General features: G+C 41.5%; 1 protein-coding gene and 1 long non-coding RNA gene across 3 annotated transcripts in view; one reads left to right on the top strand and one right to left on the bottom strand.

The window, feature by feature from the left end:
• Positions 1–27,594, top strand: part of LOC140723079 (uncharacterized) — a 561,502-nt gene that overhangs the window by 268,637 nt on the left and 265,271 nt on the right. The gene's annotated exons all lie outside the window — the stretch shown is intronic.
• On the bottom strand, positions 1,190–25,849 carry LOC140723082 (uncharacterized). Of its 2 annotated transcripts, none has more exons than XR_012097799.1 (3): positions 25,575–25,849; positions 24,208–24,375; positions 1,190–1,524 (listed from the first exon to the last, which is right to left on the bottom strand). It is a non-coding gene; the product is annotated as an uncharacterized lncRNA (long non-coding RNA). The 2 variants fall into 2 exon arrangements; XR_012097800.1 differs by lacking the exon at positions 1,190–1,524 and adding an exon at positions 5,403–5,892.

The raw sequence follows: 27,594 nt of genomic DNA, 5'->3' as shown, positions 1-27,594 counted from the left end.
TCTTACAGAACTTACGGTAATATCCATTCATTCCCAGAAACCTTCTAAGAGCCTTCTTAGCAGTCAGAATAGGAACTTGAGAAATTGCCTGAACTTTTGCCCGAACAGGAGCCAACTTGCATTGACCTACAACATAGCCAAGACAGGTCACAGTGGCATGGCCAAATTCACTCTTAGCCAAGTTAACTGTAAGGCTGGCCTGGGAAAGCCTGTCAAACAGCTTTTCTACTGCAGAGATATGCTCTTCCCAAGTGCCACTCCCTGTGACTAAGTCATCAATATAGACATCTGTGTGTTCTAACCCTCGAATTTCAAAATCAATCTTTCTCTGGAATGTTCCTGGAGCATTTTTCTTTCCAAAAGGCAAAACATTGTATTCATACAACCCAGATGGTGTCACAAATGCAGAAATTTCTCTACCTCTGTCCGTCAATGGAACACACCAATACCCCGTCAACAGATTAATCTTTGTAAGAAATTAGCTATTCCAACCTTATCGATGCAATCATCTATCCTAGCGATCGAATAGGCATCTGTTTTTGTTACTGCATTTACCTTCCCATAATCAGTTCTTCTAAGACCTACTGATTTTGTTTCCACACTTTCAACAATTGCTCAGCCAATTTACATTTTCTACGTTCATGCGATATGGGTGTTGTTTAATCGGTCTGGCTTGCCCAATATCTGCGTCATGTACTGAGACCGTGGTTTGCTTGGGAACATCGGGAAATAAATCTTTAAACTTCAGAATTAATTCCTTCAGCTGTTGTTGTTGCTTTGGCTGCAGATCAATATTTTCTGGAACAATGGAGTTCATTAGTCTAACTGGGACCATGTTTGGCTTGTGAAAAGTCTCAGCCGAGTCAATTGTTTCATTCTCAGGGTTGCCAGATTCATATATTTTGACAACAACACATACAGATGGTGCCTGATTGTCAAAATAAGGCTTTATCATATTCATGTGTACCAGCTGTGTTAGTTTACTTCGGTCGTGTGTTGTAATAACATAATTCACATCATTAAATTGAGAGACTATTTCATACGGTCTATTGAATTTCACCTGAAGTGAATTCGTCAACATAAGGCAAGCACCTTATCCCCCACCCGGTATTTTCTTTCGCAACCCTGCTTATCAAACCAACACTTCATTTTGTTTTGAGAAATCTTTAAGTTTTGTCTTGCTGGGCTACAGAATTGGTGGTGTTTATTTTTGAACTTTAAAACATAGTCTAACAAGTTAACATGTACATCGCCATCAATCCACCGCTCCTTTTACAAGGTCAAAGCTCACCTCACTCTGCGACCAAATATGAGTTCAAATGGAGTAAAGCCCAATGATTCCTGAACCGACTCTCTTACTGCGAACAAAAGCAAATGTATTCCTTCATCCTTGTCGTTTCCATTTTCAACACAGTATGTCTTAATCATTGTTTTGGGGCTAGAGTGAAATCTTTCTAAAGCCCCTTGTGATTCCGGATGGTATGTAGATGATGTAATTTGTTTTGCTCCCAGTTCATAAACTACCTGCTGGAATAACCCAAATGAAAAATTACTTCCTTGATCAGACTGGATTTCTTGAGGCAAATCGAATAAAGTAAAAAATTTAGCTTTAATATTTCTAAGAGGCATTGCCTCTGGGAATCTGGATGCAGTACACATAACAGTTAGCAGATACTGATGGCCAGCTTTAGTCTTTGGCAATGGGCCAACACAATCCACTATAACATTGGAAAAGGGTTCACCGAATGCAGGTATAGGCTGGAGTGGGACCACTGGGATGACCTGATTAGGTTTAGTCAAAACTTGACAAGTGTGACAAATCCCAGCATTAATTTCTGGTTTACCCTGGTTATCCCTGCTACTCTTTTTGAAACTCTTATTCAGGGTAAACATAACCTTATGAGTTAAAGCAAACTGATCTGCTAATCTAGCAGACTCCTGCATAGTGGCAGCATCATTTCCATCTAAATACGTCTTTATGTAATCAGGGACACACTTTTTGAATTCTTCAATTAAAACCAACTCTTTCAAGCTGTTAAAATCATCATTTACATTTTTATATGTGCACCAGTGGGCAATACACACAAATTTCTCATAAGCAAATTCCATATAAGTCTGGTTCACAGATGTCTTCAAATTTCTAAACTTTTGCCTGTATTCTTCTGAGACCAACTCATAAGCTTTGAGCACAACCTGCTTCACTAGGTCATAATGTGTGGTGTGTGGCCAGCTGGTTAAAGTGTTGAACTAGCGATCTGAAGGTCATGATTTTGAGCCTCAGCCAAGGCAGTGTGTGTGTCCTTGAGCAAAGCACTGAACCACACACTGCTCCTGCACGTTTATAGCCCAGTGGCGATGATTGGGTCAGCATAAATAAATAAATAATCAGCTGCTTCAGCAACTGTCAAAGCAGAATAGGCATGCTAAGCCTTCCCCTTTATTACACTTTGAGACAATTTTCTGTCTGTTTTTCTGCCTCTCTAGCCTCAAACTGACTCTGCCTTTCCGCAGACTCCAGCTTTAATTTTTCTCACTTGTACTGGAGCTCAAGCTCACTAGGTTTACTTAAACAAGTTAAACAAAGATTAACAGTGTTATGTGTATATATGTGTGTAAATATAACTCCCAAACTATTGAGCTCGGGGAAAATAAGGCTTGGAGTCTTCAGATGGTAAAGTATGAAAGTTCAGTTCATCCACAAAATAGGTGATGAGAGAGATATTTGTAATTCAGGGTAAATGTCGAGAGAAGGCAGTTATGTCGAACAGCAAGGTAGATGAGGCTGAGTACAGAGCTATGGTGGAAATCTTGTCACATGGTACGAGCAGAATCATCTGCAGCTTAATGTGAAACAGACTAAGGAGCTGGTGGTGGACCTGAGGAGGGCTAAGGCACCAGTGACCCCTGTTTCCATCCAAGGGGTCAGTGTGGACATGGTGGAAGATTACAAATACCTGGGGATACGAATTGACAATAAACTGGACTGCTCAAAGAACACTCAGGCTGTTTACAAGAAGGGTTAGAGCCGTCTCTATTTCCTGAGGAGACTGAGGTCCTTTGACATCTACCAGACGATGCTGAGGATGTTCTACGAGGCTGTGGTGACCAGTGCTATCATGTTTGCTGTTGTGTGCTGGGGCAGCAGGCTGAGGGTAGCAGACACCAACAGAATCAACAAACTCATTCGTAAGGCCAGTGATGTTGTGGGGGTGGAACTGAACTATCCGACGGTGGTGTCGGAAAAGATAATGCTGTCCAAGTTGCATGCCATCTTGGACAATGAATCCCATCCAATCCATAATGTACTAGTTAGGCACAGGAGTACATTCAGCCAGAGACTCATTCCACCGAGATCTAACACTGAGCATCACAGGAAGTCATTCCTGCCTGTGGCCATCAAACTTTTCTAATCTTCCCTCAGAGTGTCAGACACCCTGAGCCAATAGGCTGGTCCTGGACTTATTTCCACTTGCAAAGATTAATTTATTATTATTTAATTATTGATGGTTTTATATTGCTATATTTCTACAATATTCTTGGTTGGTGCGACTGTAACAAAACTCAATTTCCCTCAGGATCAATAAAGTAGATCTGTCTGTCTGTCTGTTCTCCAGGTTCCATAGTGTTAAAATGAGAGAACAGTTGCTGTAGATTTTATCTGTGATCTTTACAAATCTACATACGAATTATCACCGAAAGTGACTTGTCATGAGGGGTATCATCTTCAAATGAATGACCACATCACGCCCAGGCAAGGGTTAACACATAAGTGGTCTCCACAGGATATCCCAAATCAGATCCACTCCTATGGGTTAAATGAGGTGACAACCACACATTCGATGTACGGTGAATGGATAATTAACCCACCCTTGTGGGCATAGGAAAGTTCTAAACAGTGATCTTTGGCCACCAGTTCCCTGGTTTCAATCCTTCCATTTTTCATCCTTCTCCATCTGACTCTGAGTGTCTGTGTCCTCAGTTAAATCTAAACAAGCTGCGAGCGATGTAAACAAGCTGCAAGTCAGACTGATTCACCTTCTTAATCTCTCCCTCTCTCTCAAAATAACAGTCCACAGCAAACAAAACCTAGGGATTCATAACAATGGCCACTCCCCACTATGAACTGACTAGTGTTCCAGTAGTTGGGATGACTGAGTGAATCCCTTCCCACAGTCTGAGCAGATGAACAGCCTCTCCCCAGTGTGAACTGACTGGTGTGCCAGTAAGTGGGATGACTGAGTGAATCCCTTCCCACATTCTCAGCAGGTGAATGGCTTCTCCCCAGTGTGAACTCGCTGATGCTTCTGTAGGCTGGATGACTCAGTGAATCTCTTCCCACATTCTGAGCAGGTGATCAGCCTCTCTCCAGTGTGAACTCGCTGATGACTCAGTAGGGTGGATGGATCAGTGAATCTCTTCCCACAGACTGAGCAGGTGAATGGCTTCTCCCCAGTGTGAACTCGATGATGTCTCTGTAGATTGGATAACTGAGTGAATCTCTTCCCACATTCTGAGCAGGTGAATGGCCTCTCTCCAGTGTGAACTCGCTGATGACTCTGTAGGGTGGATGACCGAGTGAATCTCTTCCCACAGACTGAGCAGGTGAATGGATTCTCCCCAGTGTGAACTCGCTGGTGTCTCTGTAGGTTGGAAGACAGAGTGAATCCCTCGCCACAGACTGAGCAGGTGAATGGCTTCTCCCCAGTGTGAACTCGATGATGTCTCTGTAGATTGGATAACTGAGTAAATCCCTTCCCACATTCTGAGCATGTGAACGGCTTCTCCCCAGTGTGAACTCGCTGATGCTTCTGTAGGGTGGATGAATCAGTGAATCTCTTCCCACATTCTGAGCAGGTGAACAGCTTCTCCCCAGTGTGAACTCGCTGATGACTCTGTAGGTGGGATAACCGAGTGAATCTCTTCCCACAGACTGAGCAGGTGAACGGCTTCTCCCCAGTGTGAACTCGCTGATGACTCTGTAGGTGGGATGACTGAGTGAATCTCTTCCCACAGACTGAGCAGGTGAACGGCTTCTCCCCAGTGTGAACTCGCTGATGACTCTGTAGGCATGATGACTCAGTGAATCTCTTCCCACAGACTGAGCAGGTGAATGGCTTCTCCCCAGTGTGAGCTCGCTGATGTACCAGTAAGGTGGATGATTTAGTGAATCCTTTCCCACATTCTGAGCAGGTGAAAAGCCACTCCCCAGTGTGAACTTGCTGGTGTGCCAGTAGTTGGGATGACCGAGTGAATCCCTTCCCACACTCTGAGCAGGTGAATGGCCTCTCCCCAGTGTGAACTCGCTGATGACTCTGTAGGGTGGATGACTGAGTGAATCCCTTCCCACAGACTGAGCAGGTGAATGGCTTCTCCCCAGTGTGAACTCGCTGGTGACTGTGCAGGTTGGATGACCGAGTGAATGTCTTCCCACAGACTGAGCAGGTGAACGGCCTCTCCCCAGTGTGAACACGCTGGGGTGCCATTAGGTCAGATGACTGAGTGAATCCTTTCTCAGATATTCAGCAGATCACCAGCCTTTTTGCCCAGAGTGAACTGACTGGTGTGCCCACAGGTGGGAAGACTGACTGAATCCTTTCTCACACACAGAACAGGTGAATGGCCTTGCCCAGTGTGAACTTGCTGATGTACCTTCAATTGTGATAACCAAGTGAATCCATTCTCACTGTCTGAGCAGGTGATCAGCCTTTCTCCTGTGTAAAATGATAGGCGTGCCAGTTGGTCAAATGACCGAGTGAATCCCTCCCCACAGTTTGAGCAGGAAGGATGGTCGATTGAATCCCTTGCTCCACTTCTTAAATATCTGGACAGAGACAACAAAACTGGTGTGCTGTGTTTGAACTTCCTGGAGACAAATTACTTCTTGTTTTTAACCTGTAAAAAGATTTACAAAATCCATCAATGGGTGTCCGACAACATTTCAGATGAGATTACTTGAGTTACCAAGGTTTGATCTGGTATCACACTGTTACAGTAAAGTTTTACCCAAGTTGGACAGAGACATCATCTTCTGACTGGGCAGAGTGCTGGTATCTGGAATGAACATCAATTCCCTGATGCTCTTCCTGTTTCTATAAGAATAGGGCATTTCTGTCATCTCCAATTTGTACCTTGGTGGAGTTGGACTCTCTCCATTGGTATTATTCCCTGTTCCTGCTGAGCTGCATGGGTGCCTGGCCCCACAGTAACAAAAACAGTCTCACGCAAATTAATCTTTCTTGACATGCATCTGGGATTTTCTTTTATGTATTATTAACTTAAAGTGCCACAGTTTTAATGCCATATAAAAATTTCCTGTTGAGGTGAATGGTTGGTCCGCACAGCTGTTAAAAAGACAGTGAATTTTTGTAATATTTCACATTCTTGTAGAAAATTACAACACAGAAACATGCCCTTTGGGCCATCTAGTCTGTGCTGAACTATTTAATCTTCCCACTCCCATACCCCTACCATGCAGGTACCTACATGAACCTCTGAAATGTTGAAATCGAGCTCGCATGCACCACTTGAGCTGGCTGCTCATTCCACACCCGGATGACTGTCTGTGTGAAGAAGTTTCCCTTCATGTTCCCCTTAACATTTCACCTTTCACCCTTAACCCATGGCCTCTGGTTGTACTCCCACCCCATCAATCAAATCTCCCCTCAATCTCCTACACTCCAAGGAACAAAGTCCTGACCTGTTCAATCGTTCCTTATAACCCAAGTACTCCAGACCTGGCAACATCCTTGTGAATTTTCTCTGAACTCTTTCAAAGTCCTTACATCTTTCCTGTAGGTTGGTGACCAAAACTGCACTCAGTACTCCAAATTAGGCCTCACCAATGTCTTCTACAAATCAACATAACATCCATCTATTGTTGTCAGTACTTTTGTTCATGAAGGCCATTGGACTAAAATCTTCCCTTCCGTCTCTATCTAACTGTGATACCACTTTCAGTGAATTAAGGACTTTCTTCTATAAGAGGTCCCTTTCTTCTACAACACTCCTCCGTGCCCGACCAGTCACTGTGAAAGACCTCACTTGGTAGGTCAGACCAAAGTGCAACAACTCACACTTGTCTGCATTAAATTCCTTTTTCCATTTCTCAAACCATTTTGCCAGCTGGCCCAGATCGCACTGCAAGTTTAAATGCTTTTTTGGCATTGTCTAGATGGGACAAATAGCCTGTTTCTTTACTGAACTTCTCCATGTTTCTATGGCAGAGAAGCTGGCAAAACTTATTTGGAAGGGAAAGGGTAGGAGTGACAATTGAGCAGCAGTGGCTGGAGTTTCTGGAGCAATTTGGGGCCTGAGTGATTCCACAGAAGTGGAAGCATTAGTAAGACAGGAGGACACAACTGTGGCTAAAATGAGAAGCCAAAGCCAACATAAATGTCAAAGAGAAGGCAAACAAAAGAACAAAAACTATTCGGAAGCTTTGAGAAACCAAAAGAAGACAACAAAAAAAGTCAGATGAGCTCAGTGCGTGGAATCATGATTTGTAGTCATTAATGGGTCTCGGTAGCACCCAACAGTCTGAGGCATTTAGAGGAACAAAATATACGAGGCTTCAATTTCTCTTCAAAAGCAAGGTTCCCTGGACCAGTTACCTTCCAACTTTCATTTTGGCAGCCACATACAAACTCTGCATCCTCAAAAATTCACATCTGAAGGCCTCCCACTTACAGGTACTCCTTTGCCAGGAAACAACCTGTCCCAAACCACACTTGTCAGATTCTTTCTGATACCATCAAAATTGACCTTTCTCCAATTTAGAATCTCAACCCGTGGTACAGACCTCTCTTTTTCCCTATTTACTTTGAATCTCATGGCATTATGATCACTAATTTCTGTCACCAGCCCTGATCATTTCCTAACAGCTTATTGCACACTTTTACATCAGGAATTCTACGTACTGATTAAGGGCACATTTGACAAACTCTACCCCATCTAGTCCTTTTACAGTGTAGGAGTCCCAGTCAATATATGGAAAGTTAAAATCACTTACTGAATCAACCTTTTTGTTTATTGGCTTGGTCTGCAATCTCTCTACAAATTTGTTCTTCTAAATCCCTCAGGATGTTGGCTGCAACCAAGTCCCAATATTGGTTACAATATCATAATTCCCTGTCCTGAGCTCATCTGGCTTTCCTACGATGCTTCTTGCATTGTGATATACACAGCTCGACACATTCATTGCACCAGGCTCAACCATCTAACTGCTGAATCTATGATCTGAACACCTGACTGGTGTCAAGGAAACAAACCCTCCATCATTGTCACAAAAACAAAGGAGCTGATTGTGGACGACAGGAGGAATGGAGACAGGATAACCCCTATTGACATCAATGGATCTGGGGTTAAGAAGGTGAACAGCTTTAAGTTCCTCGGCATAAACATCACCAAGCACCTTACATTGTCTGTACATACCGGCTGTGTTGTGAAAAGAGCACAGCAGTACCTCTGTCACTTCAGATAGTTGAAAAAGTTGGGGATGGGGACCAAAAGCCTGAGGACTTTCTACAGGGACACAATTGACAGCATCCTGACAGGCTGCATCACTGCCTTGTATGGGAACTGTACTTCCCTTAATTGCAGGAAACTGCAGACAGTGTTGCGGACAGCCCAGCGCATCTGTAGTGGTGAACTTTCCACTATTCAGTACATTTACACAGACAGGTGGAAAAAAAGGGCCCAAAGGATATCAGGGACCCAATTTACCACAACCACAAACTGTTCCAGCTGCCACCATCCAGTAAATGGTACCACAGCAAAAGGACCAACAGGCTCCGGGACATCATCTTCCACCAGGCCATCAGACTGATTAATTCATGCTGATACAATTGCATTTCGATGTTATATTGACTGTCCTATGTACAAACTATCTATTATAAATTACCATAAATTACACATTGCACATTTAGATGGAGACATAACATAAAGATTTCTACTCCTCATGTTTATGAAGTATGTATCTAATAAAGTCAATTCAATTCAATTCACCCTCTCCATTATCTGTTTGGTCATTCTGGCTCCCATTCCCCTTACAGCTTATTTTAACCACATCACCCGCTCCACCCACACTAGCACTAGCATGCCTTACCACTTGGATATCAGTTCCCTCTTGTTCTGTTCCCCTAACTAATGAATCCCCTATCACCCCTTTGACTTTTCTCTGTCAGGTAATCCCCTTCACCACCAGTTTCTAAAGTGGTCTACCTTTTGTTGTGTTTCATGGGCACAAGAGTACTCTGCAATGGCTATTTAACCTCATTCCCCTTCCTGACTCTCTCCCAGTTTCCTGTGTCCTGCACCTTGGGTGTAACTCACCTCTCTTCATGTCATATCTATCACCCCCTCCAACTCCTGGATGATCCGGAATTCATCCATTTCAGGTTCCAACTCCTTAACGTGCACTTTTTTTTAACTCAGTGACATGTGCACAGTGAATTTTATACAGAGAGGTAATCGTTTTCACAGCTAGCAAATCACAATTGATAAGTTCTTTGATCTCCCCTGGGTTTGATCGAGTTCATCTGCACTCTCACACAACCTATGTAGCAGGCCTGTAACGGGTAATGAAGGATTTTCTCACCAGAGCTTTTGCACATTGTCCATATGTGGTTTACTTGCTAAATTATGCTTTAAAAAGTCAGATTTGCAAATATTACTCCAAGTCTTTCCACTTGCAAATTCTCCAGCACCTCTTGCATTGCCACAATACACACAGGTAACACCAGTTTCTATATTGGGCATACATATTTCCCCTGAACCCTCCTGACAAATTGAGGGTATATAAAAAATTCATTTTGAACCTGTGTAACCTCTGGCTAAAAGAATAATTGGGAGTGAATAGGAATTTTGAACTGAAGTGAACTCAGTCTTCAGCGTTTAGCTAAGACAGACTCATTACCAGTTCTCTGTGGCTTGCAGAGAGACACATTGAGAGCTGATAACATTATACATTGTATCCTCGTTTGAGTAAAGGGAGGAGGACTCACTGATAAGGACAGGAATGAACATCTGTTTGTAATTAAGTCAGGGCCTTGCAAAGGGAATAACTGATAAGGACTGGACAGTACATCCATCTATAATTAAAACCATTTAGGAAACTCTGTTATCTAAGTAATTAAGTTTTGCATCAACACACTTAGTGGGCGTGCCAGTTCAAATAACATCTTGCAATATTAATGTATGGGATGTACTATGTATAAATATACGGCTGTAACCTAAGTCATTCGACTTGTCAGAAGGTGGCAGTGCTTACGTGCCTTCCCTTTGACAAATGGGTCTCAAACTCCTGCAGGCATTTGAATGCACAATAAACCATGGTGTCGATAAGAAGCTGGTCTCCTGAGTTTTATTCAGATTCAACTTTAACATCTGGCATCACGAACAGGGTCCCAATATACGGAGTGCCAAGCAGACAGGCTGAGTAAGCAGCTGGACCACTCTGGGGACTGCGGACACCGAACGGGAGTCCAATGGGTATTTTAAATTTGTCACTCACCGTTAGTTCCTTTGGACGTACGGTGCCTCACCCAAGGCTGATCACATACCTTGACAGGATCGGGAAAGAATTTGTTGGGAGATTTGTATAAGGTAGGCAAAATTTTACTAAGTGGCCAGGAGGCAGACATGCCAGGTAAATTGATCAATTAAGCAGGAGGTGCCAGCCGGGTAAATTTATCTCATTGTTAATTGAGCAGGAGGCTTTGTGCCCAATAAATTACTTAGAGACCATTGGTCAATTGCAGTCAATTGATACGATTGGGCCAGCAGCAGCCCGACACAATTTGTGTGAGAGTTCTCCAGACAAGGAAAAATATTTGTTAATGTTGACTGCAGTGCTGAATAAGAAATTGGGGAACAAAATGTGGCCACGGATGGGGGAGGGTGCAGGAGCCTGGGTTATTACCTCATGAGAACAAGCAGTAAATTTGATTTGGAAAAAGAACTGAGCAAAGAAGTGGAAATTGTTGTAAAGGGAATGGAAGGAAAAGGCAGATGTAAAGTGGAACTTTGCCGGCTATGCCACTGGTGGCCTAGTGGCTTCAGCGTTGGACTTCGAGGCGAGAGGTCCCGAGTTCGAATCCAGCTGACTCCCTTGCACACTTTCATCTGTGCTGGTGAACAAAACAACTCACTCAGCAGAAGGCAATGGCAAACTACTGCTGTAACTTGCCTTGTACATGATTTCACAACACCACACAGCAGCGTGGAAGGAAATCCTCGGCTGACTGGAAAAATTCCAGATGTGACATACCTTTAAAGTGGAACAGTATATTATCAGCAAGTTGGAGGAATAATGCATGAGATAAAGGGATAGAGTAGTGGTCACCAACCATCTTAAGCCCAAGAAACCCTACCTTGGCCTTAGTAAAATGCCCGCCCCCCTTGGAGGACCTATCAGCCGACAAAAGTTTGTTTCAGTAGATCACAGCACGGTAGCTGCTCTGATACCTATGAAACGCTGAGCCCGAATTAGGTCGTCTGCGAATATTTTAGCACCGGATTCCCCACGAACATTCAGTGTGCTAAACAGGTTTAGAGGCAGCACTCCAGGCCAGTAGTGACGGCACTTCCCACCGGCCGCCCGAGACCAACTGGTGATCTCTGGCATGAGGGTGTCACTGCGGTTAGGCGACTGATGACCTCGCGTGCACTCAAGTTCAACAGTGGGCTAACAGGGAATGAGGAAAGATGCATCTGACTCATGTTGTTTCCTCGCGGCCCAGTGGTTGGGGACACTGTGTAGTTACACGCATGTAGAAAGAATGGAACTAAAACCCCACAATCCGGAAACAATCTTTCAACAGTATTTGTGTATTTATTTTTCTTTTTTTTCGGGATCTACTGGGAAAGTCTCAAAGGTAGACAAGTCGATCGCAATCGACAGGCTGGCGACCACTAGGACAGAGGTAAGTACTGCAGAAGGAATACCAAAGGTTGGGAGACGTTAAAAACAGAGCATGAATGGATGGATGGGTGCCGAAAATGACAGTAGGAAAAACAACGTAAGCAAACCAAAGCCGGCCTACATTGGAGAGAAGGGCAGGAATGTGTGTCTAAAGTTAGAACTGATAGGGAAACACGGGATCCCGAACCCGTGTCTGGCATATCGACCCTGTACGAGTTTTGTGGCCTGCTACAGCACTTTCGCAGGAGACCAAGCCTTTAATGATGGGAATCCGTCCCCCCAATTTAATGCCCTACTGCTCCAATGCTTACCAACTAAGTTAGCCAACATCATTAACAAATAAGATGGATTGGCCTGACAATGACCAAAATCGAATGCAACGAGCTTTGACATATCATTGGAACAGGGCTTTCGAATGCCAATCAACCCCGAAGGGAATTAATATTACAGGTGAATGGAGACTCCCTCTGTCTGTCGATGGAGTAGCACTAATTCTGTGCTGCTCTTAGTTTTCTCTCCCGCTCACAGCTTAAATTTTGAATTTCAAATTTTTAATTGCTGATTCTTGAAGGGGAGTGATATGTCTATGTCTACGAGAAGTGGGAAGAATCTGCATGAATCTACTGACAAAGGTAATGAAAAAGGAAAGACGCCGAAGGAAAGATCTGATGAAATGCCATCATGGGCTGAAGATATTGTTCGGACACTGAAATCAATTCAAGATCAGAATAAGGCAATTAAAGATCAACTGGAAAAGAATATAATGAAATGAACTTAATTCTGGGAAAACGTAAAGATATGGAAACTCAAGTTTCTAATCATGACGAGGAATTGAAGCCAACTAAGCAAAAACTGTCTGAAACTACAACCCATTTGAAAAAATATTGTTAATAAGATTATTGATTTGCAAACTAAGTTTCACAGAAACAACATACGAATCATTGGATTGCAGTAAGGAGCTGAAAATGGAGACTTAATGGTTTCTTTGGTAAGCTCTTTCATCATCTATTTCTGACTATTTCATCACAGCTACCTGCTATTGAAAGAGCACACAGGCTGTCTACTTCGAAATTTAAAGACTCAACCAGACCAAGATTTATTTTGGCTTGTTTTCATCACTTTAAAATTAAAGATCAAATAATGCGACAGGCAAGAAAACAGAGTTTTCAGATTCAATGAGTCTGAGCTCCGTTTTTATGAAGATTATCCAAAAGAAGTAATGGAACAAAGAGCAAGATTTGCTTTGGTAATGAAACAAGCATATGATAAGAAAAGATTTCCCTCTTTGAGTTAATCGACAAGAATAAAAGATGTTCCTCCTAATTCTTCCCCATGTACTTTCTTTGACCCAAAAGTCGAGCTGGATTTTGTCCAGGCTATACCTGTCACCGCCACTGACGTTACTACTGAATAAACTATGAAAAGCTGTTTGATTATCTGTATATTACTCACACTACAAAAAGAAAATATATGAAGGCTATTTGGATATTTCATTGACAGATTAATAAAAGAAGAAAAGAAAACCTGCTCAGCATTACATCCTATTGGATTTTTTTTTGGAAAGAAGATTTACGGATCAAGTTTGACTGTTTAAATGGTTAATTACATATTTGACTGAGAAAAGAGGATAAAAGGATTTGTTCCTTTTATCTAATATTTGGTTTGATTTTTTTGTTGTTTCTTAAATTACTAACTGGTAGTTTTTTTTTCTACCAACAGGGTTTCTTTTTAAATACCGTATTTATCTGGGAGGGTTAAGTTACTATGATTTTACTAATTAATATTTCCATCAATTTAGTTCAGTTAAGTATACTATTAACTTTTTTTAATCTGTTTTATTATAGCGCCCTATAACTGAATTTAAAGTTTTCTTAGGGATTTAAAGCTAAACTTAAGATGGGGCTGGTTTTTCTCTCTAAGAGATTATATTATTTTGGTTCTTTTTCTGTTTAACACATGATAGAATGTAAACACTCCTTTGTTGAGACTTTACTGTCTTTCTTGCAAGGTCATTTTATTTATTTTATGTACTGGCTGGGGGGAGGCAGAGAGGCCCATGTTTTCGCATCTATCTTAGTTCACTTGCCTTTTTTTCAGGCTTTTGGGAGGGTGGGTGGGTTTAGAGTTAGGAGTTTTTTCCCATTGGGTGGTTCTGGAGCATGTGTGTTTTCTATATGGCTTTATTCTTCATCACTGCCATCTTTGATAATCCCGTATTGGTATGTGCTCTGCGCATATATAAAGTAAATAAGAATAAAATTATAGTATGGCAGTTAAATGGATTAATGTAATAATTTGGAATATACGTGGTTGGAATTATCCTATTAAACAAAAAAGACTTAAAATTATTAATCGATTCCAATCTGATATAATTTTTGCTCAGGAGACGCATATCAAGGCAGGAGATCAAAATAGATTTTTTTGCTGGTGGAATGGAAAACAACTCCATGCTACTTCTCAGAGCAAAACTAAGCGGGTGTCTATCTTTATTAAATCTAATATATTTACTCAAGAGTATATTGAGTCAGATTCTAATGGTAGATTTTTAATTGTTAAAGGAGTGATTTGTAATAGAAAGGTTGTTCTGGTTAATTTGTATGGTCCTAATTTAGATGATCCTGCTTTTTAAAAAAAAATATTTGCTTTACTGCCAGATTTAAATGAGTATATGTTGTTAATGGGTGGGGATTTTAACTGTTGCTTAAATCCTATGATTGATAAGAGCTCAACTAATCAACGACTTCCAAATCATTTTGCGTCAGTTATTAACTCTTTTTTGACCAATTTTGGGTTGATTGAATTATGGAGGCATTTACACCCTGATAACAGAGAATATTCTTTTTTATCCATGTTTATAAAATATATTCAAGGATTGATTATATTATAGTTGATCCCTGTCTTTTGCCTAATGTTAAAAACTGTGAATATGACGCTATTGCTATACCTGATCATGCGCCTTTGAGTTTGTCCTTTGAATTTGACGATGACATTTTTGGCCGTCCACCATGGCACATGTCTCAGACTTTATTGCAAAGCTCTGACTTTATTAGTTTTATCGAAAGCCAGATAAAATAATTTTTTACTTTTTAATGATATAGGAGGTATGTCTGAATTAATTATATTGGATACATTCAAAGCATTTTTATGTGGTCAGATTATTTCTTATTCAACTAAACTTAAAAAACAGACTAAAGCAAAATTAGATAAAATTTCAAAACAAATTAAAGATTTAGATAATATCTATGTGACTTCCCCTAATATTGACATTTTTAAAAAGGGTGGAACTTAAATCATAATATAACCTATTATTAACTCATTCAATTGAAGGTTATCTACTTAAGATAAAGACCCAATTTTATATGTTTGGAGATAAAAATAATAAACTACTTGCATCTCAATTAAAATCAGCTGGAGCCAAGATGCAAATTTTGAAAATTCGTAGAAAAGATGGTACCCTGGCTCGGGATTATGAAGAAATTAATAAGATTTTTCAAGACTTTTATACTGAACTTTATAAATCTCAATGTCCAGTGGACTCTTCTGAAATGACTGTTGTTGTTGTTGTTTTTTTTTTTTTACGAACGATTGCTTTTCCTAAAATTTCTGTTGAGGATCAAAAAATTCTGGATGCCTAAATTACTGAATCCAAAATTCATAAAGCTATTTTCTCAATGCAATCTGGTAAGGCCCCCGGACTTGCCGGTTATCCTGTAGAATTTTATAAAAAATTTGGAAAATTGCTTTCTCCATATATGTTGGAGATGTTTAAAGAATCTTTTGTGAAAAGTGATTTACCCTCTACTTTTTATGAAGCTTCTATTTCTTTAATTCTCAAAAAGGATAAAGATCCTTCTGATTGTGCCTCATACAGACCTATTTCATTATTGAATGTTGATGCTAAGATTCACTTAAAAATAATGGCCAATCTGCTGGAGAGTATTTTGGGAAAAATCATTTTTAAAGATCAAACAGGCTTTATAAAGGGTCATTATTCTTTCTCAAATGTTCGGAGATTATTTACCATTATATATTCACCTTCTTCTAAAACTCCACAATGCCTTATATCTTTGGATGCTGAAAAAGCATTTGATTGAATCGAATGGAAATATTTATTTAATACTTTAGAAAAATTTGGTTTTGGTATTAATTTTAATAATTGGATTAAAATGATATAGAAAGCTCCTATTGCTACTGTTGTCACTAATAACTGTAGGTCTCCTTTTTTCAGCTATCACGGGGGACAAGCCAAGGTTGTCCATTAAGTCCTTTGTTATGTAACTTAAGATTAGAGCCCCTTGCTATTGCTTTGTGAAGCCGAAAATATTCATGGGATTTTTGTGAATGAGACCATGCACAAGATCTCTCTTTACACTGATGATTTATTGGTATATATATCCAAGCCTGAATAATCTATTCCTGCTTTGCTAAAATTATATGACAAATTTGGAGACCTTTCAGGATATAAAATAAATTTTAGTAAAAGTGAATTACTTCCTTTAAATGAATCTGTCTCTATATATGATAATATTCCTTTTAAAGTTATGGATTCTTTTAGATATTTAGGCATAATAATTACTAAAAAATATCAGGATCTTTATAAAGCCAATTTTCCTCCTTTAGTGGACTTTTTTAGATTTGTTTTTACAAGACTGTTTAATGTCTTTTTCACAGTTAATGGACAAATATGATATCTCTAATACACATTTTTCAGCTATTTACAGGTTGGGAATTTTTTACGTGATTTTTTTTTACCAATTTACCCCTCGGCCTGCTCTTTAAATTTGGCTTATGCTATTTTTCAGTTTAAACCTTTTCAAAAACAATTAATAGCAATCCTTTATAAACAGTTAATGAATGCTCGCATGTCACCTAATGATAGGGTTCAACGCACCTGGGAAGTACAACTTCAACATTCACTTTCAGATAATCAGTGGAGTAAAATTTATTATTTAGTCAATAATTCACCTATCTGCACACGCCATATCTAAATTCAGTTTAAGATAGTACACAGGGCCCATATGTCCAAAGATAAATTGGTGCATATTTTTTTCTAATATAAGCCCTATTTGTGACAGATGTAATGCAGAAGTGGCTACTCTAACTCATATGTTTTGGTCATGTGTAAGTTTAAACAATTTTTGGAGGGATGTGTTTGGAATATTATCTAAAGTTATAGATGTGGATGTTCAACCTAATCCACTTACAGCAATTTATGGGATTATTCCAGAAGAAGCATGCAAAATGTCTGCTTCCGCCCAACAAAATTTTTATATTTATTTCAAAATATTCCTGTTATTGTTTACTAAGAAGTTTTTTGATCAGATTGATTCTATTATTCTATCTTTTATTTGGGATAATAAAAGACCAAGAATTGGTAAATGTCATTTGCAAAAGTTGAAAAAAGATGGTGGTCTCACTTTGCCTACTCTATGAATGTATTATTGGGCTGTTAACGCGGCGTATGTCCTTCTGGTTAAATTGGGTTAATAGGAATGAACAGCCAATCTGGGTAGACCAGGAACTGAGAGCTGTGAAACAGTTTTATTTAACTTCGTTATTAGGAGTTACTCTACCTATACAATTAGCTAAAGTTGCTAATTTAAACCTATATCCTGTGGTTAAGCACTCTTTACAAATTTGGATCCAGTTCCGCAATTTTTTTAATCTTAAAAAAGTTAAACTTTGTAGTATAATTTATCATAATTACTTTTTTTAAACCTTCTTGGAGTGTTCCAATTTTTTTTTTACTTTGGAAAAATAAAGGTATTAATTCTTTTTTGGATTTATTTAAAGAAGGCAGACTAATGTCTTTTGAAAAATTTGTCAATAAGTATTCTCTCTTATATTCACATTTTTTACCATATCTGCAAGTTAGACATTTTTTACAAAAATATTTAAGTAATTTTCCTTACATATTGGAGGCTGATTTGTTAGATTCTATTATGAATATGAACCCCTCGTTGAAAGGTTCTATTGGAAGAATTTATAATTTATTATTACAAAGGGATAAGCGTCCTTTACTTAAGATTAAACAGGATTGGGAGAAGGAACTCAATTTCCCTTTTATATGGGAGGATTGGACATGGATTCTGAAGCTTGTTAACTCTTCTTCGATCTGTGCTAGTCATTCACTGATTCAATTTAAAATTGTACATTATTACCATTTGATGAAGGAGAGACTTTCGAAAATATTTCCCAATGTTGACAAGTATTGTGATAGATGTAAAAATGAGATAGCCACACTGACACATGTGTTCTGGTCATGTTCTATATTAAAACAGCTTTGGAATTCAATCTTTTCGACAATTTCTAAAGCACTCAGAATCAATTTACAACCTAATAAATTGACTATGCTTTTTGGAATAATCCCTCAAAATATCCATGGTATTTCTGTGTCTGACCAACATGTTTGTTACATTGAAAGCTAGGAGGGCCATCTTGGTGAAATGGAAGGATATATCAGCTCCTACTTTGTCACAATGGCTCTCTCAGGTGATGCTGTGTCTTGGAGAAAATTAGAAGTCGAACCTTTGTACCTTTATTTGATTTTAAGAGATGGGGCTCATCTGCTCGTTATTATCATTTCAGTTAACTGATAGATTTCCTCCAAGATCTAAATGTAAATTTTTTTATATATCTTTTCTTTCTTTTTGGCAGTTTGATGTTTATTTTTAGAAGCTTTTTGTATGATGCATGGCTCTGGGTTTGTACCTCCAATGGGTTTCTTCTTTTTTCCCCTCACTTTTCTTTTTTTTTAATTCACAACATTTTTAATCCTCAAGATAATTTCCTCTTTTATGAGGCATTGTAAGTGTTGTTACTTTGATGCACTTGTGCTATTTTTGAATAATAATAATAATAGATATGAAAAGAATATTAAAGGTGAATATGTTCAGTGGGAAGAAGTGCGAGCGGGCTATATCTGCGGATCAGAAATGGGAACAACAACCTACCAAGGGACAGGTGGGGACAACAACCCGTTTAGAAATTGACAAGCAAGGATGCTTCCTACCGTGAGTACCACCCCTCAGGAAGAGCCCAGTGTAACATTGACAGTTGCTGCTATTCCAGTTCCGTTTATGATTGATATGGGGGCAACTACAACCACTCTCAATCTGGAAATAGTATCGGAAAAGGGATTACAGTTATCAGACGCAACATTCACTCTGTCTGGGTTCGAAGGCACGGAACGTACGTATTCACATAACCAGCCACTGGAGGTGGAATTCCACGGGAACCAGTGTGAGGTTTCATTTACAGTCAGCACCCCGCAGTCGGGGATGTAATCCAGCAGGGAGAGACTTGCTCTGTCTGTTGGAAGTCGAGATTCTCTGCACAGGCAATGGTGTCACCCTGTGACAGGTGAACAACCGACAGCTTCCCCAATTTCCGCCCCCCCAGTGGTGGGCACTTAATCTGGACTCCACTGCGTTTGAACCCCTTCTGCCAGTGGTCGACCCCCACGTGACTCTGTGCTGTGACATTACGGGGTGCTCAGCTGAGGAAAGTCAATATTATGCACCCCGCGAGGGACAGAAGTTCCCAGTCATGGTGATTGGAGAGATTAAAGGAAAAGTGGGCAGTGCATTACTGTCCGAATTTCCGGATTTCCTTTGGCGACAGACAGAACTGGTGGTTCCCCGTACCACTGTTAGTGTTTGCCCTGGGTTCAAGCCAAAGAGCCCAGAGTTCATTGCCTACACCTTGCTGAAACAAGCCTCCAGCACTGAGGGAGACTGGCAAGACTTGGCTGCAGTCCAACTCCGATACTGGAAGGAGTCTGAGGTGAAGGCGGGACATTTGGTGAGACACACTTTTAATATTGACTGATCCCAAGACGCTGTACCCCATCTCTGAGCAAATTCAGGCCATGAAGTCGGTCGTACCAACTGTCCCCCTGTCCGGATCACCATGAAGGAAGGACAGACTCTCCCATCCATTCTGCAATATCCCCCTCTAGCCCGAAGCAATTTTATGAGGATGGAAGCTCTTTTGTGGATCCAGCAGGGAAACGATATTCTGGCTATGCGATAGTGACAGACAGTGAAATTGATCAGCAAGCTTCTTTTGAAGCCGCTGTCTCCGCCCAGAAGGCTGAGCTGTTTGCTCTGACTCGTGCCTGTATCCCAGCAACAGACAGAAATGGGAACGTTTACACAGACTCCCATTATGCATTTGGAATTGTACATGACTCGGGGGCTCTCTGGGAACATCGGGATTCCTGACTTCCTCTGGCCATCCCATTAGTAATGCCACCTTTGTAAACAACTTACTCACCACTCTACAGCTACCTCGAGTTTTGGCTATTATGAAATGTGCTGCCCACACACGCATGTCCGACTGTGTCACTAAACACAATACTCTAGCAGATCAGACAGTGAAAAGTGCGGCACAATCCTCAGTAGTTGTAGCCTCCTCAGGTTCCCGTCAAGCAACCCTCCACGACTAAAGCAGAACGGGTTTGCCGGACGTATGGGAGGTACGTAATTTTCAGGGGGACGCCTCTGAGGAGGAGCACAAACTGTGGTCCCAGATGGGGTGCCAGAAAGACCACAACCTAGATTTTTGGATCACCCCAGTGGGACAGGTTTGTGTTCCTACACAGTTTTTACGAATATTGGCCGATTAGATACATAATTGTACACACCTGGGAAAGGAGGGAGTGGTTGGTAACCTGTACCCTGCACACCAGGTACGACTCCCTTGCCAGGTGGACCTTTTTGTGTCTGCAAGTTGATTTTATTGAATTGCCTAGAGTACATTGCTATAGATACTGCTTAGTTATTATAGATGTGTTTAGTAGATGGATTGAAGCTATTCCAACTACCATTAATACTGCTATGACTGTTGTGAAGGTATTATTATGGGATATAATTCCCAGGTACGGCCTGCCAGAGATGCTGAGCTCTGACAATGGCCCACACTTTGTGGTGAAAGTAAACGAAGGGGTATGTAACGAACTAGCTATCAAGCAACAATTCCACTGTGTACACCACCCACGGGCCGCTGGCAGAGTGGAAAGAGCCAATGGCACTCTGAAGAGTAAACTGGCCAGACCAGCAGCGGAGACTGGACTCACTTGGTTGAATGTCCTACCGTTAGCCCTATTCCGCGAGGGTTACCCCATAGGGGAAAGCGGGGTTGTCACCAGTTTAAAACATTTATGCATGGCCCATGAGGATATCCTGGGGACCAAGACCTTGTGCACCATTGCTCCCAGAAAGCCTACCAGCAAAATTAGATATTGGAAGAGATGGGGAAATAAATATGCCAACTAACCAAAATTTTCCAAGCGTTACAGGCTTACAAGGAAGAGAACTACCCCGCAGAGAGGAGTGACTATCCCACCATAGAACTTGGGAATTTATCCTGATCAGGAACTGCGATCGAGGGAAACTCAGACCTCGGTGGAGAGGACCATATCAAGTGTTACTGACCACTCCGACAGCTGTGAAACTGAAAGGGCAATCTCGGTGGATATATCTAACAGACTACAAACGTGTTACTGAAGGAAATGAGTAGAAGGACTCTCTCGGACTAAAGGAAATTGTATTGGTTGATAGTAGAGAGTGATGAACCTCTCGGTTTCTTGCTGTGGACTGTCATTTTAACAGATATTGCCTGAGTGATGTCAGCCACCAGCTTTCTCAGCTCCTGTTTGATTCTTACAAGAGAGAGAGAGAGGGCTGGAACTATTTGACCATGCAGCGTGTTTACACTTGCTGGTAGCTTGTGTTTACATAGCTCAAAGTTTGTTTTATTTAAGCAAGGACACACAGTCAGCCGGAGAGAAAGAAAGAAGATGGAAAGTTCGAAACAAAGGACCTAGTGGCCAAAGGTCACTGTTTGGACTCTCCTATGCCCACAAGGGTGGGTTAATTATTGATCCATTGTATACTGAATGTGTGATTGTCACTTTGTTTGATCCACTGGAGTGAATCTTTTAGTTTGGGAGTATCCTGTGAGGACCACTTGTGCTAACCCTTGCCTGGGTGTGATAATTCACTTGAAGAGGGTACCCCTGTGACCAATCACTGTTGGTGATAATTCGTATAATCCATATGGGGATTTTGTTGGAGTATCCCATGGCTACCACTTTTGTTAACCCTTAGCTGGATTCGGGTGTGTTATGTAGTAACCACTTGTGAGAAGGGATATTCTGTAGAAATCACGGTCGGTAATACTTTGTGTGTTGGATCTGGATTGGGAGTACCTTGCGGAATCTACATGTGTGTTAACCCTTGCCTGGGTGGTAGTTCCTTCTGAAGACAGTACTCCTGTGATAAGCTACTTTTGGAGATAATTCGTATGTGGATTTAGAACAACGACGGATAAGACCGACAGCGACTGTTATCCCGTTTTACCACTGTGGAATTTGTGGAATTCAACATAATTGCCTTCTCTCGACATTCACCTTGGATTAAAAATATCTCTCTTGTCATTTATTCCATGGATGAACTGAACTTTCATACTTCACCATCTCAAGACTTTAAGCTTGTTATTCCCTGAGCTCAGTGGTTTGGGAGTTATATTTACACATATGTGTCCTCATAACACTTTTAGCTTTAGATTATTTTGCTTAAGTTGTTATACAAGTAGATACTAATAAAGACAGTACTTTTAACATCAAAACCAGACTCCAGGTGTGGTCTATTGCTGCTGGTTCATTTAAACCATTACGGGTGCGTAACAGTGGTGTTTGTGTTTATGTCTTTGAGAGGGCTCACCCCAGCATCCAGTTACGATCTTTCTGTCTCTGTCACACTTATGTCAAATGGGTAGAACTAGGGGCCCTGACAGACACAGTGTTTTGACAGATGTATCTCAGGCCCCCACCAAACAGAACTTCCTACACTGGGAAACATGCATCGTGGCCATACTTGCAGATGCCCAGCAGCCGAGAGGAATAACTGAGACTGAGCGATTTTGGATGATCGCTTTTCTCTCCTATGGAGTAGCCGGGAATTCACGAGAGATAATCAATTTGGCTACAAGCACTTGAGGAGCTGGCCACAATACTGCAGGGGCCCTGAAAGAAACACAGGCCCAAGTAACAGAAATATCCACTAAAATGATTGCAATCTGGCAAACAGTTGTATGGAATCTTACGGCTTTAGATTTTATCCCAGCTGAGAAAGGGGGAACCTGTGCTATTATTGACACAGAATGCTGCACCTATATCCCTGATGAGTCTAATAACATTACATCCCTCTCCGAGCACACTGCCAAGGAGACTGACAGCATCAAGAAAGTAGGGCAGGATTTACACGGGTTCACGGAAGGGTCGAAATAGTGATCTTCAAAGGCCTGTTTGGTAATATGTGGGGCATGATATTGCATTATGTCCTAATAGTTGTACATATCATTGTTATAGTTACTGTTGTATGCCGTTTTTACCCACTGAGAAGTCAAAGCTGTACTCGATTGCTTTCTCTGTAAAAAATTACTGTTTTGTTGCTCATGTAATGATCAAAAAGAAGGGAATGATGAAGTATGGTTTAAAACTTCGTTAAAAAATAGCAGCCTGTTTTTCTGAAAGAATCAGAATCAGAATCAGAATTTAATCGCCAAGTACCTATGCACATACAAGGAATTTACTTACGGCAGATGTTGTCTCTCTGCTCATAACAATAATAATGATAGATATAAATGAAAATATAAATTATACATACAGGTAGTGCCTGTATGAACTGCTGATGATCAATAGATTTACTAAGCTATGCTGAGCCATATTTCTTCTTGAGGGTAGCTAGCTAGGGTTTCAGGATGCTTATCTCCTTGTGCACTCATGTGTAGAGATAGGACAGCTTCAGTCTGTTCTGTGTGTGTAAGCCATTATGACCATTTTGTAATTTGTCTTTAGGGGCTCCAGCCTGTCATGTAGTAAATAACTTTGGCTCCAGCCTGTCTTGTGTGGGGAGTATCTGGATGGATATATCTGTGGTGAAGGGGAATTGTTAGTCAGTTAGTGGATTGGGCGGGAACAGTCATTGACTGTTCCTGTTTGAGCGACTAACTGAGTAAGCCCCAGGTACTTGGAATAAAGAGTTTGTACTATATGGTCTCCGAGTGACTCTCTCCGGATTCGATTTCCACAGAATGGGAGTGGTTTTAAAGGGCTGGGCTGCTGGAAGCACATTACCAGACCTGGACTGATTGCAACTGGGTCTGACAGAGGCAAAACCTGTTCTGCAGGGCACATTCAGTCTCACTCCAGCTGTTTCCGACCTTCCCTTGTACAGGTATGTAATGTCTAAAGGACCAATGTTTGAGTAAATGAGACTCACCAAACTTTCTCCTGACTGAATCACTGGAATCTCCGAGTCAGATGGGTTCTCTCCAGTTGATGCTCTCAATCCTCGGGCCGGTTCACTTCTTGCTGTTCCCTCGTCTTCAGTCGTGGTTTGCTTCCAGTTGCGGTTTTACTTCCAATAAATCTATCACCACAGGTCTAACTTTAACATGAAAGATAATGAAGCACATTAACAATAATAAGGAGAACCAAACATTTCTGCTTAATGTTACTAAGAACAAAACTCACTGAAATTTAAACGTTGAAGGCAGATATAACGATCTCAGTGAACAATCTTTTATTGTCCCTCACATGACACAAAAGAATATGGGATAAGAAGGAGCCATCATTCAGTCATGGTAAGACATAAGGAACAGAATTAGGTGATTTGATCCATCTGATCTGCTCCACCATTCAAACTTGGCTGATTTTTATTCCAACACCATATTCCTGCCTTCCTCCTGTAACCCTGAAGCTACTTAGCAATCTTGAATATATTAATCTCTGTCATAAATATACCCAAATGGCAGCCTCAACCACACTCTGTGGCAACAAATTCCACACTTCAGACACATTTTGGCAAAAAAAAATTCTCAACTGAATTTTAACGGGAAGCATCTTCATTCTGAGATTGTGCTGTCAGATCACAGACTCTGTCTAATGGAAACATCCTCTGCATGTCCACTGTATCCAGGCTTTTCACTATTCGGTAGGTTTACTTAACCATACATCGCCTCCACAAACCTCACCGTCCCTCTGAACTCCATCCAGCACAGGTCCAGAACCATCAAATGCTCCTCATAGATAAAGCCGATCATGAGATTATTCATGTGAACCTCGTTAGCAACAACTGTACTGAACACATTTCCAGCAATAACAGACAAACTGGTACCAGGATAATTGACAGGGAAAAGTTGTGCTTTCTTTACTGTTCTACTATCACAGATCCAGTCATTTCCATTTCCAGGTTAAATGTAATAAAAAGAAAGTGGAATTACCAGAAACACTCAGCAGGTAAGGAACAGCTGCGGGGAGGGGAACAAACTTTACAATTCAGGTTAATGACGTTTCGTCAGAATGACTTCAAACATTTAGTTTTTAGTTGCAACTTGAGATTCTGCCTGATTTCCACCGAGTGACAGACTGGTGACAGTGAGGGGGGTGGGGGAATTTCCAAACACAGTTTGAACACCAGACTCACGGGTCTTTTCCTACTGTTGTAAATACGAAAAAGCCGGTCCGGAGACGTCAGAACACACCACAGCTACTGAATTAATGATACATACTACTGTATAAAAGATTCAAAAATGACAAAGTTAGAAGAAACAACAAGAACTTTGCCATATATACTTTGACCCTCACCAGATTTTTATCAACACACCACAGGAAGTTTCCCATCCGGACACTTCACGCTTTGCATGGTAACTGCTCCGCCCGTGACTGCGAGGAACTGCACAGTCCTTTGGATCCAGATCAGCACATCCCAGTCCTCGGTAAAGCAGACAGTGAAATCAAAGATTCCCACAACCTGGGACGTTCTCCTTTCTCACCCACCCCAGTCCGGGAGAAGACACAACAGCCATAAAGCTCCAGGACAAATGCGAGAAGCCTCAGGAAGCGAGGCGAGTTCGGGGAAGTTAACGGGACTCAGCGGCCAAAATCACACCACGTGATCTGGCGTCACAAAGCGGAGGGCGGGGCGAATCTGCGGCACACAGACTCACGTGACCTGTCGGCGGGACTTCCATTTCAATTCTGTGGAAACAGACAGCCTGGGCTCCTGGTTTGGATCGTTCAATGCAGATTAAGTGAAGTCGACACATTTCTGACGAGCCCAGATAGTTGGCAAACAAATGAATTCCTGGCCCACAGTTCGGGGCTCACGGCCAACATCGGATCTCCCCGCTCGGGATCGGTCTCAATACTCACCGATGGGAAAGTGATATCTTCGGCCCGCAGACAGTGATCCGGACGGAAGAGACGAAAGTCTTTCACGAAAACACAGCCGACCGACTTCAGCTCTGAGCCGAGAGGATAACACCGTCCACCCGGAGACTGTGAACATGCGCGGAGATTCCGGAGGAGGGGCCTCGGAAACAGACGCGCAGGCGCTGCCCAACTGCGATTAAATGGGAGGGGCAAACGGGATCACGTGACATGATTGGTGACTCCTCCCCCCCAGGCAGAGACTCCAGCTACTCATTCGTCTCTGGACAGAAGCAAACTTGCCGCTCACATCTCCTCTCACCTTAAATGTATTAGACATTTCAACCCCCAGGAAAAATATATCGTCTGTCCATCTATCTATTCCTCTCGTAATCTTATAAACGTCCATCCAGTCTCACCCTAGCCTGCGCCGCTCTGGAGAAAACATCACAAGTTTGTCCAGCCTCTCGTTATAGCTCATGCCCTCTAATCCAGGCAGTATCCTGGTAAACCTCTTCTGCGCCCTGTACAAAGCCCCGACATCGTTCCGAGAATGGGGGCGACCAGAACTGTATGAAACACTCCCGATGATAGATAGATAGATACTTTATTCATCCCCATGGGGAAATTCAACCTTTTTTCCAATGTCTCATACACTTGTTGTAGCAAAACTAGATAGATAGATAGATAGATAACTTTATTCATCCCCATGGGGAAATTCAACATTTTTTTCCAATGTCCCATACACTTGTTGTATCAAAACTAATTACATACAATACTTAACTCAGTAAAAATATGATATGCATCTAAATCACTATCTCAAAAAGCATTAATAATAGCTGTAAAAAAAGTTCTTAAGTCCTGGCGGTTGAATTGTAAAGCCTAATGGCACTGGGGAGTATTGACCTCTTCATCCTGTCTGAGGAGCATTGCATCGATAGTAACCTGTCGCTGAAACTGCTTCTCTGTCTCTGGATGGTGCTATGTAGAGGATGTTCAGGGTTTTCCATAATTGACCGTAGCCTACTCAGCGCCCTTCGCTCAGCTACCGATGTTAAACTCTCCAGTACTTTGCCCACGACAGAGCCCGCCTTCCTTACCAGCTTATTAAGACGTGAGGCGTCCCTCTTCTTAATGCTTCCTCCCCAACACGCCACCACAAAGAAGAGGGCGCTCTCTACAACTGACCTATAGAACATCTTCAGCATCTCACTACAGACATTGAATGACGCCAACCTTCTAAGGAAGTACAGTCGACTCTGTGCCTTCCTGCACAAGGCATCTGTGTTGGCAGTCCAGTCTAGCTTCTCGTCTAACTGTACTCCCAGATACTTGTAGGTCTTAACCTGCTCCACACATTCTCCATTAATGATCACTGACTCCATATGAGGCCTAGATCTCCTAAAGTCCACCACCATCTCCTTGGTCTTGGTGATATTGAGACGCAGGTAGTTTG

Source organism: Hemitrygon akajei, unplaced genomic scaffold, assembly GCF_048418815.1.
Source record: "Hemitrygon akajei unplaced genomic scaffold, sHemAka1.3 Scf000100, whole genome shotgun sequence".
Classification (NCBI taxonomy): domain Eukaryota; kingdom Metazoa; phylum Chordata; class Chondrichthyes; order Myliobatiformes; family Dasyatidae; genus Hemitrygon; species Hemitrygon akajei.
Note: the sequence above shows the minus strand (reverse complement) of the source record. Positions and strands in the feature narration are given on the sequence as shown.